This window comes from Castor canadensis, chromosome 5, assembly GCF_047511655.1.
Source record: "Castor canadensis chromosome 5, mCasCan1.hap1v2, whole genome shotgun sequence".
In the NCBI taxonomy this organism is placed as follows: domain Eukaryota; kingdom Metazoa; phylum Chordata; class Mammalia; order Rodentia; family Castoridae; genus Castor; species Castor canadensis.
The window spans coordinates 135,051,311-135,070,135 of record NC_133390.1 but is presented as its reverse complement, the minus strand read 5'-3'; the positions used below and the strand labels follow the sequence as shown (position 1 = coordinate 135,070,135).

Genomic DNA, 18,825 nt, shown 5'->3' with positions numbered 1-18,825 from the left:
AGGTCTTCTATCTTGGCATTTGGTCCTCTCTTAAAGAATATGAAGCTAGTTCCTTTCCCCCCAGTGACTGTGCTGGCTAAGTGGGCTTCCCAAGTTAACATATCCAAGCAAAAGACTAAGTCACATCTCTACAGTTCAAACAAAAGTACCTAAAATAGACTTCAGTAGCCTGAACTTGAAATTATTGTACCTGCAAACTATGTCACATTAATTTCTTGGCCTGAATCCAAAGTAAATGGACTTGTGTTCACTGCATTTTGAGGTAAATGTGTCTCTTGCATATCTGTAATTCTTGTGTGGTAACGCATAACTGATAAGCCATCAGGGGACTAATTAGTCCTTTTCAGAAGTCTTCTTTACCAGGAGGTCAATCTACTGAACAGTTGCAAGCATGTTTCCTGGAAACTGAAACCATATGAACAGAGAGATTTGTTTTCTAGAAACAAACCATAAGAAAAAATATTCCACAAGGGAAATTGAGGTATAGACATTCTAGGCTTTGGAGAAAGAAAGGTGCCCTGGACAGCCATATTGCTCAAGATCTTTGGAAACAACACAGGGAGGGCTCTGGTAAATGTTGAAGGGGAAAAGAACTAGGAAGACATTTGCCACAACTTTTCAATGCATTGTGAGCACACTGAGCTTCCTGTGTGGATGAAGAGGTGAGATCAAGTCAACAGGACCCTGACTGAGCTGAGATTCACTTGTTCTCTATGGCGCATGATACATGAAATAAATACCAGTGTTTGAAGGTGGATCAGTTGGGCTGTTAATGAATTTCTTTTCCTTTAGCTTCATGATATTATGACAGATGAATCTCAATAGTAGGGCTGGTAATCGAGCTCCAAACCCTGGTGGACAAACACATGTACACATAGTCACAACAGTTGGGAAACAAAAACCCAAAGACAGAAAGGTAAGGAGATGGGAAAGAGGGGAACAGGAGTACAGTCTGACCCCCATTGTGTGAAGTGAGGTCCAGGCAGAAGCTGGAGCCTGTGGTAACAGAGTCCAGAGCAGGTGCTGGGAGAACAGCTGTCTCTCACACAGAGAAAGCCACTGTGTTTACTGTGTAATTGTATTTACCTTTAATGTCTACTGGGCATTATTCATATGCCCCATTACCACCCAGCCCACATTTCATTTTGCATGATGAGGAGTTGATTCTTCTCTCTGTCCCTACATCAATACATTCTTTCCAAATTAAGGGCATAGCATGGAAAACAGTGCAGTTACTGGGTTGAGTACCGAAAGACTTTGCCCTGACTTTGTATAAACTATTGGGTAAATGAGGTGACAAGGCTAACGAAGGCTGGGCTCTTTCCTGTGGGACTCCAAATCTCATTTTAGGCAATAAAGCACTTAACAGAGTCCAAGTTTAGTAGGGTCTGTGTCTGTCTCTGAAAGAGGCAGGAAGAGTGAACAAAGCCATGGCAGAAGGTCTTCATGTTACAAAGAACCACACTGAATTTTCTCCATCTCTTAAAAATATTTAGTGAATTTGTAGAGGAGAGAGAGATAGATCTGGGAGGATTTGTGAAATATGGGGCAAGAGCCTGGGAAGGGCTGTACCATACCTGTTGAGGCCCATTTTAGACATTCTGAATTGTTTTGTTTTGTTTGATTAAGGGTCTCCCAAGTGAACTCAGGCTGGTCTCAAACCCCAAATCCTTCTGCCTCAGCCTCCTGAGTGCTATGATTACAGGTGTGTGCCACCATGCCTACCCATTTTGGGCATTCTTTTTGTGCGTGTGTGCTGGGGATCAAATCCAGGACCCTGGGCATGATGTCAGGCACTCTACTACTGAGTTATATCTCAACCCATTTTGGGCATTTTGATACAGAAAAGATTACTCACTTTTGTTTTTTACATAATCACAATGGGATATTAATTTCTAAAGATTCTTTGTTAACATATATTAATTGTACATATTAATGGGATTCAGTGAGATATTTCCATACATGGATGTAGCATGAATTTATCAAATCTTAAAAACATAAAAAAATGACAAGTGTTCTGTAAGTCATAATGCAATTAACCTAGGAAATCACCTTTTATTAGGCTTTGGAGTGGCAACACAAATGAATCTCTACAAAGATCTGAAAGGCTATTTTAAAACCCCTTCTTTTCCCTGCAACAATCTGAACAAAGCTAGCTTTCTTTCATTTACTTCAACCAAAAAATAATAATAAATCAGTTGGAATGCAGAAGCAGATATGAGAATACAGTCTTCATGTTCAGGCCAAATATTTAAAAAATGTAAAACTGTAAAAAAAATGCCTATCTTCTCCCTAATTGCTTTTGCTTAGGAAAATCTAGCTATTTTTACTTAAAAATATGATATTTGTGTTAACACTTATTGGGTTTATTATTGTGAGATGAATTAAATGTAAATATTTTATATTTTCTCAATTTCAAGGTCTAATATGGTAAAAATCACAAACAAAAGCTCTCTGGGTTCTTCATTTTTAAGGTTTAAGGAAGTAAAGAGGCCCTGAATCCAGAGTTTGAAGACCTTTGATGTCAAAGTTCTCATCCAACTTAGCTTTATAGTAAAGGATGGGACCTTCATTCTACCAAGAGCCAATTGTCAGCTCCCATCACATAAATGCCAAACTCCTGAAGAATATCTCTGGAGTCTTAGAAGTGTTTCTCACCAGCTTATTAGCAAGCTCTGATCTTCATCCCTTGAAAATCAAAAGCTTGGACATGGGCTGAGCCAAGGCTGCAGAATAAGGCAAAGGCCTAGTATTAATAGCCCTTCTCCTAAGCTGTCCCTTGTCCTTTTATGGAAGGGGCAGCTATGGTTAGGTGATCATGTCAGGGAGGGGCAGGCACATGGCAAGTCCCACAGACATTCTCAGTGTAGTGAGTCTCCTCCAACAGAATTTCTGTCACACTCACATACAGATGAGGACTGCACAAAGGAACAAGCATCAAGCAAGTCAAACAGACCCCAGCTCTGCTCTGCAGAAATAGTACAAGAACCAATCTACCAGGATCTCTGCCTGTTTGGCTCCCCTGTTGAAACTGCTCAGCTTGGCAGACAGGTAATGTCAAAGACGTGGTAATGCCAAGAAGCTGCTTGCTTTGTACTATCTCACTGGTGGTGATGAATCTTTGGAACTCCTACCTGGGAAATAAAATCAATATGCCAAGTAGAAGATGTCATACACCTCCTCTTGTGATTGCTACAGAATACCCTGAAATTCCCTTTACATTGGATCATATATTTATAGAGCTTTGCTGCTTTCATTCTCAAGCAAACGAAGTAGTCACTGCATATCTACATGTTATTTTATTATATTTTAGGTTTGCGTGTTTATAAAGCTTTTAAATTATAAGTGAAACAATGCAGAGGATTCCCTGAGTTTAAAGGGGAAAAAAAAAACCCAAATTTATTTAAAAAAAAAATCACCTTTATCCTTCCCTGACAAGGCAGGAGCCTGGATGTGTCTTCAGTTTTATCTCTGGAGGGAGGTCACCACAATGCTTCATATCAGGTCCTCTTTTTTTTTTTTTTAATTTAACGATGGAGTTATTTATTTGCTCAACAAAATTCAAAGTGTTTTCCAAGCCTTGAAGTTGAAGAATTTCAAAGAAATATTTCAAAATGTGAATTATGGGAAATTTGATAGAAAAAAATTACCATCACTTCATAAATGTAAGTTGACATTATATAAGGTAGTTTTTGCATGTCATGAATCCCCCTTTTATGGATGTTTTTTAAAGAAAAAGAGAGAGGAAAAGAGAGAGAGAGAGAGAGAAATTGAAAGATGTCTCCCCTGCTGGTACCAAAATAGATATTTAATACAGTGTACTTTCTTTCCTTTTATTCTGAATTCAGATCCTGGTCATCTTCCACCAAATTTCCTTTTTTTCTTTTGTCCATGATTGTCACATAGAACTAAATATTTATGATGAAAATAGACCCACTGACTGGGTCACAGAGATAAAAGATGCTGAAGGTGCTAGCTCCAAGTGGGCTGGTGGATGGACCCCAGCTCTGAGGGACTATGCTTTAAATAGATACACCTGCCCACAGGTGGTTAAGCAGAAGTCTGTTTCTGTACAAGGGCCTGCCATAAATCATAAAGAGATAAAAGCATTTAAAACCAACAAAGCAGGCAACATTTTTTGAGTAATTGAGCCTCGTTTTAGAAAGCAAGAAATGTCTGTGTTAGTCCTTGTCTTTCAAACATTATTCTCTGTTTGGTTAAGCTATACAAACACTGGGACTCTGATGTAAGCAAGACTTTTTCTTTTTGTATGTTGTACATAAATGTCTTTAATCTTTTGAGTTAGGAATTTATTGGTTGAGTCTTTACGAGTAAGTTCAGCAAAGCTCTGAAATGGTTTTTTCTTCAAAAAGAAATAAAGCAGGGAGGTGAGAAGGGTCAGTGAGATTCAAACCAGAAAACTGAATTGAAAAAAAAAAAAGTTTTTCCTGACTTTTAACCAGCCTGACCCTGGGTCCAGGTAAATGTGTCTTGGGTCAGGTGGGGGAAAGGGACTTCAGGTGAGCTGACCAGTTGCAAAAATTTCAACAACAAATAAAACAAGCCCACAACCCCATAGTAAAACCATACAGTGGTGCTCTGGCCACTTGTTTGGTTTTTACTTTCTGTTCATTGTACCAGTGTCCTGATCAAGGCCATGGCTCAATCTGTTCTTCCCCCATGTTGCCCTATGACCTGGATTCACTCAAGTGTCCTCTCACCCATGGTCTGGTGAGGATAGGCTGGAGTGCTTCAAGAGTTGGCTAGGGGCAGACAGAATATGTCAGAAGAACCAGAGACTCTTCCTGGTTTTGACCCTGTTTCCTCTGCAATTTGTCCTGCTCCCAACCCGTCTGTACACCTGCCTTCTCCAGCATCCAGAAAAGATTTCACACAGTATCTGCAGTAGGTAGTAGATCTGTGATGGTTCTGCTTGATTGTTTTAACAAAAAGGGTGAATTTTTTGAGGGGGAGTGGTACTGTGGTTTGAACTCAGGGCCTTGTGCTTATGAGGCAGGTGCTCTAACCCTGGAGTCACATCTTCTACCAAAATGGTAAATTTTAATTCTTAAAACAGGTAAAAAATGGTCTTACTCTTGCCTCCCTTGACTCTTGGAATTGCAATTTTTCTAGGATTTTTCAAAAGATGACTCTGTGAGATATAAATCAAAGGACTTAATTATGGGGTGTAGTGTTTGCAGGGGCTACTGTAACAAGTACAACAAATTGGATGGCTTAAACAATAGAAATTCAATGTCTCACTGAATTGGAAGCCAAAATCCAAGAGACTGGTATTGATAGGGTTGCTTCCTTCTGAGGGTAGTGAGGGTGTTTTTTCCTAGTTTCTGGTCCTTTGCTGGCAATCTATGGTGTTCCCTGTCTTATAAACATATCAATTCAATCTCTGCCTTCATGCTTACAGGATGCTTACAGGCATCCTTCCTGTGTGTTGTCATAGTGGACTAGGAGCCCTTTCTGCCTCCAGTATGACCTCATCTTAACTAATACATCAGCAATGACCCTGTTTCCACATAAGGGCGCATTCTGAGGCACTGGAGGCTGGAGCATCAACATATAAACTTGGGGGGAGCACAGATTCAGCCCATTATAGTGAGTATGTTGGTAAATTTATGTGTGCACACAGCAGCCCAAATTCCCTTACAGAGTAGAAATAACCAGTGGGTAGATGTAACTTGAGCACACAGTATATGTGTAATAATGAACACGTACTATGTATGTTGAGAGGGGAATAGGGTGACCAACTGTCCCTATTTCCCTTAGACTGAGGGGTGTCCATGATATAGAATTTTTGATGCTAAGACAGTGGAAGTCCCAGATAAACCTGACAAACTGATGACTCTAGCAGAAGAACATGTTGACAAAAAAAAAAAATTCACAAAATCATCATTTACAGCCATATGCACAATCCTGTTGTCAAACCTAGTTCTTTGACTGAAGAGTCACACACTTAGGATTTAGAGGCACTGCAAAGACTTTTTGGAGCAGTGGGAGGTGTGGGTATGGGTTTCTGTGCCAGAATACAGCATGTCCCATGTTTATGCTCTTTAAGGTCGCAGTTGCTCATCCTCATAAGCATCTTAAAGAAGTCAGTGAGCAAAAATACTCATTGTTAGGAAGTTTAAGCAAAAAATAGCAAAATGGCTTTTTTAAAAAAATCATAATTTAGAACATAATGAATTATATTTAAAGAGGCTTAGATAAAGATTTATAGAATGATGCAGAAAACTAAAAAATGAAAGGATGTATATACAGATTTAGATGAATTTGTTTTGTTTTGTTTTGTTTTGTTTTTGGTGATACGAGGGATTGAAGTCAGAGCCTCATATTTGCTAAGCAACTGTTCTACCACTTGAGCCACACCCTCTGTCCCAGATTTAGATTAGTTATGTCAAACTTCTATCCAGTTAAATATAGGATTCAAAAAGATATATGTTAAGAAAAGAGTTTTTGCATTTATATAGAGAGGATCATAGGAAAAAAAAATATAGATGGATTTAGAAAATTGTGTTTAAAATTTTTAATTATACATAGAGACAGTTATAGAAAGATATGAAGAACAACAATAAAGCTTTCCCTAATCTAACAGGACTCCAGGAGAGAACCATGGGATTATAAATGTTGAATAGACTGAATAAGCAAGCAAATGAATGAATCAAGCCACTTCAGAACACTGGAGTCTACTTTACACAGATCCTGAGCAGCTTTAGCTCTGGAATTCAAAAACCTGGATTTAAACCCTTTACTGTGAGCAACTGAGGCCCAGATCCAGTACACCTCTCCAAACTGCCCTGGAGCTTGTCCGCAGAATTGCCCATGTGAGGACCAGGAATGGAGAGCAGGTATCCACTGCTCTGGTCCTCCATTGGGCAAGAGCTACTCTGGTCACCTCCCTCTATTACAGACTGTATGCCTTCATGGATGACTGGAAGTGTCCTAATTTCAGTTTCTCCAAAGCTGAGTCTGAGATAAGGATTTGCGTATCTATAATTGAAAGAGGTTCTATGAAGCTGGCCAGGATGGAGGAGTAGGGAAAAGGAAGAAGAACAAAAGAGTTCCCATTAGGTGTCCATTGCTTTGGGAACCTGGGCCTCCATCTCTCAGGAACCCCTGGAGAAGCCCTGTGGATTGTGCCTCAGATCTGTCCTCTAGGGGTGAGAGGCTGGGACAGTTCCTTCAAACATTCTGTCACTTAAACTATGGTTGGATGGCCGTCCTCAAGGCAACTCCTCCGGACCTTGAGATTTCCTTGTCCACAGTGAAGAGAGTGCCTCAGCTTCAGGAGGAAAAAAAAGAGCCAAACCAGCAGCAATAACAAAAATAACGAAGCCCTTGGGAACAAAGCTGACAGTTGCAATGCCCCCTCCACCCTCACCTGTCTCCCATCCCTCCAGCTCTGATTCCTTTCCCAGATCTCTCCAGAGAAGGCTGTGGCTGCTTTCCTCCTCTTTCCCCCACTGTCTTCCTCCTGCACTAGAGTAGGCACCTCAGCTCAGCTCTGCTCAGAAATCCTAGGAACCCTTCCTTTTTCATAGGAGCCCCAACTCTCAGCCTGCCAGTGGAAGGAAAGCCCTTCACCAGGTGTGGCAGCACATCTCACCTGACTTCCCACCTCACTCTCTAGCACCTCCCTGCGGATACTGGGCTTAACTAACACTGGGACCCTCATCTAGACCACCCTTTACCTTCTTTTCTGAGGAACTCCACCTGTTGCTCAGACATCTTTTCTCCCCTTAAGCCTTCTGTGATCCTTGCCTATCCTATTCCACAAATCCACACACACACTATCTACCATACACTTCCTTCACATTTGTACATATCTCACATCCTCCCCCCCACCACACACAGCTCACACACACCCCTCCAGCAGCCCCTGATATTGATTCCTCCCTCTCATGTGTTCTCACAGTGTTTCAGTTACATCTTTCTTATACATCACCAGATTTAACTTTGTGTTAGAGTTTTTTGTATTTCCTCCCAACTTTTTCTTATGTGGTCTGATTAATTTTTTTCCCCCACACAAATGGCAGTCTTTATGAACACCAGGTGAACTACTCTGGATGCAAAAGAATTAGAGTTACTTTAATAAGCAGAGGAAATACAAGTTGCACAGCAGCGGGAGCATCAGGGGTCCTTGTCAGGAAGGTGGGCTATGGCTTTCCTTAACTGACTCCACAATGGCCAAGACTCATTGTCTCACTGACTGCATATTTACTGTAATGTGCACCCTAACTTTAAAATCAGGACAGCAAGAAGCAGCTGCTGCCCCTCTAACACCAGCACTAAAGGACCCCTAAGAGGAGTCCCACCAAACTGAGGGGAAGCTGGGACCAGGGGCCAAACAAGCCAAGGTGAGGGCTGAATTTCCATCCAAAAGTCATGAGGAACCTCCACATGTCTTCAAGTCGAGGTGCAATATGATTGGAGCCACACTTTAATAATGGATCATTAGGTAAATTTAGGTGGAAAAATCTTCACATTTTGCAAATAAGCCAGGTATGCATTGTCTGCCTCATCGGAAATTCTACACACAGCTTGATGCGCTCACAAATTCACAATTCAGAATTAATTGGTTTTTAGGCCGTGCATTTAGGTCAGATCTCCCAGACACTCCATTTCATGTGGTGAAAAGAAATTAAGTCAATTTTCCCCTGCCAGACCCTCAGCTCTCATCTCACAGGCCTGGAGTGCTGTCCCTCTGCACGCACGGGAGGAAGACAACCTTTAAAGGCATTCTCATTATTTCTCAGGGAGATGTCATTAAGTACTGTAAACATGTCCTGAATGAGTCCATGTCACAAAGACGGCAAAGTGTTTATAGAACAAAAACCTGTAAGCGCGAAAGTGAGATAAAATGGGGGAGGGAGAAGAGAAAGAGGAAAAGAGAGATTTTTAAAAAGGACAAGGAAACGTCTTCTTGATCAATGAGTTGAACTAAAGGTGTGTACCAGGAGGTAAGTTGGTCTAGCTGGGCTCTGATCAGAGAGGGAAGCAGGAATGAGATCTATGTGGTTCCAGGTCCCCAGCTTCTGGCAGCCACCATCAATCAACTACGCCTTCTGAATTTGCACCTGGCAGCCATTGCTAACTGATTACCCAGCTGCCCCTCCAAATTCACACCTGGCCTCAGAATTCCTGGCAAGGAAGCAGTCAAATCAGCCCTTCTAAGTCACAGTTCAAATTAGCTGACATGTCTGTTTGAGAGGGATCCTTTTGTTTGAGAGATGTTCCTTTTTTGAGCCTAGGATACTGCACGCTAACAAAGATTATTGCCCATGATGAGATGGACACTGCCTTATTTGAACTTTGTCTTATTTGTTACTTAATTCTGCATTGCCGTTTGCAATCAAGTTAAGGAGACAGTCTCTCACAGGCCTGTATTGATTGCAATCCCTCAGAGTCTGAAAAGTGTGAGTGTGCAGACCCGAGGATGGTGTCCGAACGCACAGTGGAGGGGCTGAATAGGATCGGTGTGTTTGTTTCCAGGGAGGATGAGAGCATCATGGCTGTTCTTTGGGGCTCAGTAACAGAAACTCTTTGCTTTCTCAAGTGGACACCAGAAAGCCATCAGGCCTTCAATGATTGGCAGTGTGGGGCTGTAAAGGCAAAGCCACCTTGCTTTGAAGTGAGCAAGTACCTGATACCTTAGTGTTCACACAGGGCCAGGCTAGCACAACTCACCTTCCTTCCTGCCCTGCTTCTTCTGTGCCCTTACCTACTCTCTAATGTCTTATAGTTTGCACATGAATGTTCATCTTGGACATAGAAATAGCTGAGGATCATAAGCTCTTATAAGGCAAGGCACGAGCCTCAACCGTGTTTTGTCATTCCAACATGGGCCTGACCTGATCCTGGGAATCCACTTGCTGTCTTCTCCCAGGGTGTGCCTGGCCATATGTGCACCCAGGAGAACAACAGACTGGAACTGTGGGCTCTAGTGGGGTCTACAAACATCCTCCCTTATGCACGCTGTCTGTCCTATAGCAAATAACTCCATGGTGACTTTGAGCTAGGAAGCCCTAAAAAATAATGCCCCCAAAAATGACTAACATGAGACCTTTAATGGCTATCCAAAATCTATCAGGAGAAAGTATGAGAAGAAACTTTGTAGAACTTCAAATCTGTGGTAAGGATACCTGGAAAAAGTTTTGGGTGCCTAAAAATATTTGCTAAGGAAACCACAGATAAGTATAACAAAAGAAAAATCACATCACCACTCAGGAATTACTGCTAGTAATATTTTGGTGTACATGTATATTTAGACTTTGATATATACATATGCAAATTTGACATGAACAAATTACAATAGACCTCATAATCTGCTTTCATTTCATAAATGCAAAGTGCAAGCTTAGCATTTTCTATGCTCTTAGGTGACTTGTAAAGTAGTTTTATTTATTCATTGTATTTCACAGGTACAATGGTTTGTTCATTTTTTAAAAATAGACAGGGAGAACTTTTGCACTGAGATGAGTATTAATTTTTTTCAAAGCAATACCTTTGCTAACTATTCTCCATCCACTCAGTATTATTAAAAATAATACTTTGGTTGTGAGATATAGAAGGCTACGATGCTTCTAAAAATTACCCATTGTGATGGGGGCTCTTCACTGGCTTAAAGTCACTCAGAGCCACTGAATTTGAGAAAACAGATGAGAAAAATAGGTAAAAACACTTACTGTCAAACTACAATATGACCAGAGAGCAGCTGGATTGGATGCTTCATGGATGGATCACACAAGGGGTAAGTGAGCATTACACACACACACACACACACACACACACACACATTCACACATGTCCCTGGAAAAGAAAACATACTTGAATTTATATTTGTATTTTGTTGCCTTAATTGTTTAAATAGTGGTCTCATTGCAGAACATATTCAAAAAATAACATGTGAATTTGTGGTTCTTTCTTACTTTAGGCTCTACTCCATCTGTAGCCTGCCCTGCAATGCTTCACAACCCTGTTCAAGACTTCTGTGATCCATCGAGTCTGAATCAACCTCCCCCATGTCCACATTAGACAGAATATGGTCCTTTGTTACTCTGGTCACATTGAAGCTGACTCTGAGCACCGGACCAGGGAAACCCGTCTTTCCTAACTCTGTGAGCTCGAAGAGTTGAAGCTTGAAATTCTGAATTGAAGAGACCCACGTCTCTTCCTCCCATCCCCCCACTATTTGCACAAGAGGGAAACTGGGGCTTATAGAACTGGCATAGAGAATGATAATGGAACCCCTTCTTCCAGGCCTGTGCTCTCTCATTCTGGACCACAGCACTTCACGCACTGAGTGGACAGATGGTATTCACCCCACATCCTTGCTTTGTAAAACTGCAGTCCATGCCTAGCAGTCATGTGTTCTCACCTTGCAATGTACAGGGTCTTCCTAGGAACCTATCTCACTTTCCATCCAGAACATGGTTCTCAAGGTCAAAGCTATGATTTTTCACCCAGAGGTTATGGTCTAGGAACTCCCAAAATGAAAGGTGTGTTTTTTTTTTTTTCTTTGCAGGAAGTTGGTGTAACTCATAGCAGATTCTGAATGGAGTCTGTATTAGTCTTCTGTTGCTGCTATAACAAATTGGCATAAACTTAGTAACTTAAAACATAAATTTCTGTCTTTATGTTTCTGTAAGTGTGAGGACCAGCATTGATCCCTCTGGGCTAAGATGGAGATATGGGTAGGATTGCTTTCCCTTCTGGAGGCTCCAGGAGAGACTCCCTTTTCTTGCCTTTTCCATTTCTAGAAGATGCCTCCATTGCTTGGCTTTTGTTCCTCTTCTTTCATCCTCAAAACCAGGATGAAACCAGGAGGCAAGAGTTCCAGGCTTCCTCTCCTGTGTCTTTTGTAGTTACATCTTCCACTGGATTCTCTCTCCTCTGTTTGTAGGAACCCCTGTGATTACACTGGGCCCATCTAGATAAATTAAGGATAATCTCCCTATTTGAATTGAGTTTATTAGCAACTTTAATTCCATGTACAACCTTAACCCTTTTCCATGTAATCTGACATAGTTAATATTAGTATGTGGCTATCTTTAGATGTGGGAGACAGTAGTTGGCCTACTTCATCATCTATGAATACTTAAAGGAAAAAAAAGACATGTCATAAAATGTAACAAGCATTCATTCATCAATACATATTGAGCATCCTCTCTATGCCAGTTACTGTGCTTAGGTGGTAAGATGAAATTGTAAACAAGAATAGTATAGGGTGACAATTATCTTGATTTTGGCCAGGGCTGAGAGGTTTCCCAGGATGCAGGATTTTCAGTGATAAAACTGGGACAGCCTCAGATGCAGTCTTTACAATCCAGTATGGGCACAAACAAAACACAATCAAGGGTCTGGGTATGGTAGAGCACTTGCCTAGCACTTACAAGGTCCTAGGTTCCATTCTCAGCACCACAAAACAAACAAAAAAAAGACAATAAAACCACAATCAAGCAGATTTCTAAAGAGATTAAAAGAAAAGAGGGTGAGATATAGGTGAGCCAAACAAAGAGCCACATCTTCCTCTGAGTACCCATTTAACACTGATTGCACTGTAAATGCATGCCCTGCTCTAGCTACACACAATAACTTGTTTAGACCTCAGGACAATCTTAGTAACTGAGGACAATTATTGCTTGCAGATTTCAGATGAGGACACAGAGAAAGAGAAATCACTTGACCAACTTCACAAAACTAACGTATCCTGTCGCCAGAAACAGACCCTGATACAGGATTCCTGAGCAAGCAATTTAGTACTGAAGCACTCCCAGGGGAAATCATAAGAAAGTCAAGAAGAAGGTTAAGAAAGAGAAGATGATTGTAAGAGTGAGATTTCAGGGAAAGACACCTTACAAGGTGGCTTTGTCTGGATCCAGGATGGGAACTAGGGTGTAAGTTATTCTCAGTTTCTCCCAACAGGAAGTGGGGTTCATTCTCCCAACACTACTTTATTAGCCAGCCATTGCAATTCTGTCCACTTTCACGTGTTTAGAAATTGTCTTAAAACCTAAGATTTATGTTTTTTCCCTGAATATTCCTTTTACAAGAGTGCTTCTTATCCACCTGGACTGGTTTGACACCAATATTAAACTTCAAAGTGCTATTATTCAGAATCAACAGGATCAGCATAGCATTCCAGTGTGACACTCCCCAGGTAGTTTACTCTTGTTGCCTTGTTTCCTCTGACACTTGTCTTGCTAATAATGGGAGCTAATTAGCAGGACAGTGATAAGATTATGAAGATTAAATGCTAGCAGAATCTGTGATTTTCAAACAGCTTTTAGGTGACAAAACCCATCTTAGAATTTCCATCCACACACAAGTTTTAATTATGGCAATGCTTTTGTGCAAGTGAGAGAGTAGGAGACAATACTGTCTTTTCAGATTTATGGAGGCATGATAACTTCTCATTTCAAACATCACAAGACCTTTGTCTTCACTGCAAATGTGATGTTTTTAGTATGACCTTGGATCTTTACTATCTCTGAGAATGGATCCTTTATGGGCTCCAGATGGAAAGTGTAAAATTAATAACCCCTCATAGACTAACCCCCATATGTTTTCCACATACTACAGACATGTAGTTTGTTCATAGCATCATTTGTTTAAATGAATTAGCATATAAATGATGATAAATTGCTGCTTCTGAATTTTGTGCTTGACATGGCAAAAAAGGAAGATATTTAATATTGGTATCAAAAAGACTAAAAAAAGGAGAGGATCTGTTAAATGGCAAATAACGATCACAAATTTTTGCTGTTATTTTGTGTGCAAGAGCTACGTATGTTTAGAATAAGTTTTTCTCATCCCCAAAATAAAAAAATGCAAAAATCAAAGTTCAAAATGGTGAAATAAGCATGCATTTATATTACTTAGGATTAGGTTTAACTGCAAGTAACAGAGATCCACAATGGTTGACTTAAACAACAAAAAAATTTATGTCTCTCTCACATAAATTCCTCCAGTGTCTTACAACTCATTTATCAACTATCTCTAAGCTATAATTCTGGTCTTTATGATCCAAGATGGTAGCTGTATCTCTTTTCTAAGCAGAAGGATAGATCAATGGTCTCTTAAGGAAGAATCTACAAAGTACCACTGAACCCTTTGTATTCATTGGCCAGATCCTGGTCACATGCCGACCCCTCCCCCCAAGAGAAGATGGGAAATGTAGTTTTTTACATGAATAACTCAGGTTCTGTTAAAAACTGGGGATATACTACTACAGAGGACAAGGAGCAAATGATCTCTGGAAATAAGAACAGTTTTTGCTATAAACATTTATGACAATTTCTGAAGATATCAATAATGATATCTTTATATTATCTAATTTCAATAAAGATTGAAATCATGCTTCTTCTTTAAGTTACAAAAGGAATTTTCTTTAGCCTTGTTCTTGCGTATTACAGGATAAGCATTAAATCTGAGGTCAATTGTAATTTTTAACAAAGGCATTTGAACAACGGGAAATCAATCTATGCAAACACCAGATCCTTTTAGTAGGATGGGATTCTGTAATGGATCACTTAATTTGCCTCAGAAGCATAGCGCTACCTCACCCAAGGCCATGTCTTCTCTTCCTAGGAGCCCTGTATCTGAGGATCTAACTACATGGGGGCATAAAGAACTTGACTTCTTGGCCCTGCCAGGGACGGTGCTGAAAGGGCATCCCACCTTCAAAGGTAGGATGCAAGCTCAGAAGCTGTATATAATTGCACCTTACCTTGGGCCTGATTCATAGTTCAGTGCCCCTTTTGCGCAAATCTACCTCTCCTACCCCCTGCCCCACTCTCCACAACTGTTGATCCCAAGAGCATTTCCTAACAAATCTTTGGCACATGGATCTCCATCTTAGAAGCTGCTTCCCAGAGAGAGGCATAGCTAAGATTCATACTGAATCACTGTAATCACATCTCTTGTGCTCTTCAACTGTTTTTTGTGTAATGTGGTGCTTGGGCCTGTGTAATAGTAAGTGTCTCTGCTTCCTGATGGAGGTTATCTCTGTTCAGCAATCTTCTCTCACACTGGAACTTCTTCCATTGCCTCCAAGACTTCTCTTTGTGGGTGCAGATGCCCATGGGGTGCTTATAATCTTTAGGAAGGAGTTGCTACAGCTTTGAGATTTGAAATGGCATCTGAGTTCCATCTGTGCTCTGTCAGATGCAAGCTGAATAAGGTTGGGTGAATCAGCTTTCAAAGCACCAACATGAGGGCAACAACCTCTCCTTCAAAGGGCTACTGAATTAACTAAGTTAACTGGTTCAAAATGGCCGCTTTGTAATGCCTTTCCTTCCTACTTCCTGTATACCTTGGACTAAGGTAGAATTTGTCTGTCCAAATAATTAAGGAAATGGCTTTAGGTTTCTTCTTGAGTTTTGCTGATTTATGAGGCTCTTCAAAAGGAATATTCAGAACAGCCTCATGAATCATCCTCTCTTACTTACCTTGTGATGGCTGGGCTTCTTCCTTGAGCTCATGTCCACTCTGCCCCAAGGTATGTCTGTTATAGTTTGGCCTTTGACCTTGGATGAATGCTCTAATTGCTGCCAAATGTTAGATCTTTCTTCCACTTTTTTTTTGTTCAGTCCCTGGAAATTCTGCTCAATTCAGAAAAAAACTGGAGATTGAGTGTCCTCATTTTCAGGAACAACAACCAAGTCACTGATGTAAATACTGTGTAACTGGATAACTGAGGTATAACCATGCTTTAGGACAGTGGATCTCAAAGTGAGGTCCCTTGACCAGAAGCAGCAGCAACAGTAGCAGACGCTACTGAGAACTTGTCACAAATGATCCAAAGTTCTTGGATCCCAACCGAAGAAGTTTAACTAAATCAGGAACTCTGGAAGCAGGACTCAACAATCTGTTTTAACTAGCCCTACAAAGAAGTCCTGTAAAATTTGAGATCCACTATACCCTTTAGAGGGAGGCAGAATATAGATAGGACTGCTTTCTTGGACAATCTCACAATAGTCTTAAATTTCATCCCGTCTGCACTCTGTTACCCTCTCCCCCACCTTGCTTTCTCTTATGCTTGCAACTGTGTTGGGGGCTTACCTTAACACAGTTTTCCAATTTTTGTCCTATGCCTTTGATAAATACACAAACACTCACACATTTTTGAAAAGTGTAAAGTAAAAAAATACTAAATAATAGGCTTGGCAAATCTTTTCCTACCTGTCCTCAGCACTCTAGAGAAAAAGTAAAGAAGGTTGTTAAACTTTTCTGCCACATGACCTAGAAAAGATTCCAGCTGCTGAAGGTAGATGTGACTACCAGCAGGCAATAAAGGGCTTGCTAACCTGCCTTTATTTGCTTTCTGCTCAAGATAAACATTTATCACTTGGTGTATTGATTAACACCGTATCACTTCCCTCCCTGCACCTTCACAGAGGGAGTAGGCTCCTCTTGGGAGCTCAAACCTTTGTGGGACTCCAAAGTCCCCAAGTATTTCTTTGGCTATGAAGCAGCTGAAAGCTACAAGAATGTATGGGTGTGCCTAGGAGAGGCAACTGCCATACTCCACAGCTCATTTGAATATTAGAAGATGTTCATTCCCAGGCAGTCAGAGAGCAGAATGGTCCCTACAGAGTGAGGAGTGGAAGCTGCAGTGGGATGCAAAGAGCATTAGAAACCCATTTCTTCCCCACCCTACCCCCCTAACCCCCACTAGCTACTAGTCTGTTCTCCATTTCTATGACTTTGTTTTTCAAGGATGTTATGTACATGGAACAACACAATATAGGATCTTTGGAGGATTTTTTTTCCCTTTAGCATAATTCTCTGGAATTTTTCTAGTTTATTGTATGTATTTTTTTCCTTTTTATTCATGAGTAGTGCTCTATGGTATAGATGTTCCACATTTTGCTTAATAATTCACTCTTTGAGGGTTATCTATATGGTGCTTTAGTTTCAGGCTATTAAGAATAAAACTGCTATAAACATTTGCATACAGGTATTTGTGGGAATATAAATCTTCATTCCTCTAAGACAGATGTCCAGGAATGCAATTTCTGAGGCATATGGTAACAACATGTTTACTTATAAAGAAACTGCCAAACTCCCAGATTTGACTGTACCATTTATTCTCCCATCAGAGATCTATGAATCAATCAGTTTCTCTGCTTCCTTGCTAGGTTTGGATATTGTCATTATTCTCATTGTGCTTTTAATTTACATTGCTCTAATGTCTAATGCTCTGCTTCTTTTCTGATGATCTTTTCATGTGCTTATTTGTAATATGTAGGTCCTCTTCCATGACAGGCCGACACCTTCATGCCCATTTTCTTTTTTGTTGTTGTTGTTTTATGCCATTTTATTTTATTTTTTATTCATTTATTCACATGTGCATACATTGTTTGGGTCATTTCCCCACCTTGCCTCCCTCCCCTCCCCTCTCCTCTCTCTCCCCCCCTCAGTTCCAGGCAGGTCCTGTTATAGGATTGTTTGGAGGTTTCTACTATGAGTTTTAAGACCCTCTACATACAAATCATCTCTGGATAAGTGGCTGGTATTTATTTTCTCCTAATCTGTAGCTTGTCTTTTCATCCTCTTAACAGGGTCTTTCACAAAGCCATAATTTAACTTTAATAAAGTCTAACTAATAACTTTTTCCTTTTGGGAATCATGCTTTTGGGGGTCTACTCAAAGAAGTCAGTCTCATCCAGACCTCTGAGATTTTATCTTTTGTTTTTTTCCTACAAGTTCTATAGTTTTGAATTTTACATGTAAGCTTATAATCCATTTTGAGTTAATTTTTGTCTAAGGTTTGAGCCTTAGGTCAAGGTTCATATTTTGCCTATGGATGCCCAATTACTTTAGCACTGTCTTTCCTCCACCGAATAACCTTTGCAACTGTGTCAATCATTTGGGGACATATTCATGTGGATCCTTTTCCAAGTTTTCTATTTCGTTACATTGGCTTCTGTTTCTATCTTTTTGCCAGTTCCAAGGGTATAAATTACTGTAGTTACATAGTAAGTCTTGAAATCTAGTAAGCTGATTCCTCCCAATTTATTCTTTTTCTTCCAAATTTGTTTAAGCAATTTTAGTCCCCTTGCCTTTCCAGATAAATTTTAGAATAATATTGTTTATGTGTATTTTAAACCTCACTGGAATCTTTATAGAAATTTCATTAATCTTTTATGTGCATTTGGGGTGGATTAATATGTTCACAATTCTGAGTCTCCCAATGCATGAACACAGTATGTATTCTATAGTTATACTGTCATTGGTTCCTTTCATCAGCTTATGTAGTTGTCAGTATAGAAGGTCTACGCATGTTTAGTTAAATTCATATCTGAGCATTTCTTTTTTCTGAGCAATGATAACTTATTATATTTTAATTTAGGTGTCCATGTATGTTCATTGCTAGCATAGAGAAATGCAATTAATTTTTATATGTATCCTGCATTGAAGAACTCGTAAATTACTTACTTTTCTTGTCCTATTATGTTAGTGAGAAGTTCCAGCACTGTGTTAAATGTGAGTGGTGAAAGTGGACATCCTCATTGTGTTCTCAGTGTTAAGGGGAAGTGCCCAGACTTCCAGCACTAAGTATAATGTTACATGCAAGTTTCTGTAAATGATCTATGTCGAATTGAGGCTGTTTTCTTCTATTTCTATCTTTTTCTGAGAGGTTTTTTTGGTTTTGTTGGTACTGGGGTTTGAATTCAGGACTTGAGGTGCTCTATCCCTTGAGCCATGACTTTTGCTTTCGTTGTTTTGAAGATAGGGTCTAGCTTTTTGCCCAGAACAGCCAGAACCATGATCCTATTTTACACTTCTCATCATACCTGGGATGACAGG

The 18,825-nt window shown here is 40.2% G+C and overlaps 1 long non-coding RNA gene across 2 annotated transcripts in view; it reads left to right on the top strand.

Moving 5' to 3' along the window:
• LOC141423345 (uncharacterized) overlaps window positions 1-18,825 on the top strand; it is a 67,596-nt gene that overhangs the window by 10,078 nt on the left and 38,693 nt on the right. Inside the window, exon 2 of one of the 2 annotated variants that reach the window (XR_012448140.1) lies at window positions 14,602-14,699. The exons of the other annotated variant lie outside the window; for it this stretch is intronic. This is a non-coding gene — a long non-coding RNA (uncharacterized lncRNA). The remainder of the gene's footprint in view (window positions 1-14,601; window positions 14,700-18,825) is intronic. 2 annotated transcript variants of the gene reach the window in all.